Genomic DNA, 2,500 nt, shown 5'->3' with positions numbered 1-2,500 from the left:
ACTCAAAACCTATGTCCTACGGTGAGTTGTGGGGTCAAGAAAGGACGGGTTGCTTCGGGGGCTCTCGGTTGTCAATCCGTTAGTCCCCAACACGCAGCAAATATGGAAAAGGCAAACAAAAGAATGAATCCACGCCCGGGTTCTCGGATGGCCCGGGCACTGCGTGTTAGTGAGAGCGAGTGTGTTGTGCCTGGTAGTAGTGGGCCGGCCAATGCACAGGTGGAGGAAGTTCCCACGAGTGCTCATAGCGTAGGCAGAACAACTGCCAATGAACTGTTTCGTTGCGAACATTGCGACAGGGAGTTCAATACCAAGCGTGGGCTTGGTGTGCACGTTAGATTTGCACATAAAGAAGCTGCCAACGACCTGATCGACGTAGAAAGGGTTAGACCCCGTTGGCCTGAGGAGGAGGTGCGACTGATGGCGCGGGCTGAGGCTACGGCCACCTTAGCGGGGGTTCGGTACATGAATCAACACCTTTCTGTACTGTTCCCTAATAGGTCTCTTGAAGGCATCAAGGGTAAACGGCGCAATGCTGCTTACCAAGCGATGGTTCTTGAGTTCCGCCAACAGGAATTAGATTCAAATTCTGATTCTGATGACGGCTTGGTGGCGGATGCGACGATGACACGAGTCGCCCGCACACCTGACCGGCCTTCAGTTGCCATCGAACAACAAACACCCCAGTCTCCAATACTCCATGACCAAGATGGTCTTGGAAGAGTGCGCTTAGCGATCGCGACTTTGTTAGAGTCAACTGCGCGCTATCGTATCTATGAGGCTGGCACTCTGCGGGAAGTCGCACGAGATGCTCTGGCGGGGGAGAGAGTAGTTGACCGATTGAATGATTGGCTCGCTGCGATCTTCCCTGCTGGTCGGGTGAACCCTCCCAGACCCAATCGAAATCGATCAGTGCGTCCTCCGGCAAATGAGAATAGGGAGCAAAGACGCAAGAGAGAGTTCGCAGCAATGCAGAACCTCTATCGAACTAACTTGCGTGCCTGTCTCGGTAATATACTCGATGGAGACATAACGCGGGAAAGGCCTTCTGGCATCAGTTTTGCGCAGTACTGGCAGCCTCTTATTGAGACGGTCAGTGCAGCTGATGGCCATATGGAGGACCTCCGCCGGTCTGCCACTGGGTCGAGACAGAGTTTGATCAGAGCCAGGTTGAGCAATGGCCCTTCTACATCAGGGTACGGCGTTGGGGCCGGCGTAAGCCGTGCCGCTGATAAGTCCTCGCTCTGGGATCCGATCACGACAACCGAGGTTGTCCGGATTCCTGTTAAAACTGGCTCTGCCCCTGGATTGGACAAAATAACACCTAGGGCCTGGAAAGCCGTTCCGGCGGATCTACGGGCCCTATTGTTCAATCTAATGCTCCTTGCAAGAGAGGTCCCTTCGTCGATCTCCTCTTCCAGGACGGTCTTTCTGGAGAAAGGTAGTATGCCAGAACATCCGGCACCTTCTGACTACCGGCCTCTAAGTATAGGCTCTGTCGTGTTGAGGCAGTTTCACAAGATTTTAGGCAGGAGGTTGGCTGCTCTTGACATATTCGATGAGAGGCAAAGAGGCTTCCGGCCCGTCGATGGCGTCTGCGAAAACGTAGAAGTGCTGTCTGCGGTGCTGGCGGACGCTCGGCGCCGATGTCGAACGGTACATATGGCGTGCGTTGACCTGTCGAAGGCATTCGACACGGTCTCGCACGGTGCGATCCATCTTGCACTGGAGGAGGCGGGTCTCCCGCTCTCCTTCAGAGAGTACATTAGAGCATGCTACTCCAATGCTACGACAGCGCTTCAGCTGCCGGATCTTTGTGAGACGCCAAGAATACAGCTGGGTAGAGGCGTGAAGCAAGGCGATCCTCTGTCGCCCCTACTGTTCAATCTGGTCGTAGACCGAGCTTTAGGGGTTCTCTCGGAGGATGTTGGATATAGGCTTAATGGCGAACTAATTGGCGCCCTGGCTTACGCTGACGACATTGTACTCCTAGCGTCGACCCGTAACGGTCTGCAGGAGAATTTGAACCGGCTTCAGGCCGCTGTTCGCTTGAATGGGCTAGACGTCAACCCACATAAGACCACAGTACTCTCTTTGGTTGCCTCTGGCAGAGACAAGAAGGTGAAGGTAGATAAAACACCCTGCTTCACCTTGGGTGCGACGCTGCTTAGGCAGTGTAGTCCTGTCGAGGCCTGGAGGTACTTGGGCATGACTTATATAGGGGCTAGGGAACGTATCGAACAACCACCCCTAGGTGAGGCTATTGAACAGCTTTCGAGGGCACCGCTTAGACCTCAACAGAGGCTGCGGTTGCTCCGTGACTGCCTGCTTCCTCGGTATTATCACCGTTGGATTGTCGGGTCAGTCACTGCCAAAACCCTAAGGGCTGCCGACGTGCAAGTGCGCAATGCAGTTCGCCGTTGGCTACGTTTTCCCCATGATGTTCCTGTTGGATACTTCCATGCGCCGATACAGTCGGGAGGGCTTGGCATCCCCCAAC

General features: G+C 54.5%; 1 pseudogene; it reads left to right on the top strand.

Moving 5' to 3' along the window:
* Nucleotides 1–2,500, top strand: part of LOC125501581 — an 8,199-nt pseudogene that overhangs the window by 3,302 nt on the left and 2,397 nt on the right.

Source organism: Athalia rosae, chromosome 6 (genome assembly GCF_917208135.1).
Source record: "Athalia rosae chromosome 6, iyAthRosa1.1, whole genome shotgun sequence".
Taxonomy (NCBI): domain Eukaryota; kingdom Metazoa; phylum Arthropoda; class Insecta; order Hymenoptera; family Athaliidae; genus Athalia; species Athalia rosae.
This window is presented reverse-complemented; position numbering and strand designations above follow the sequence as displayed.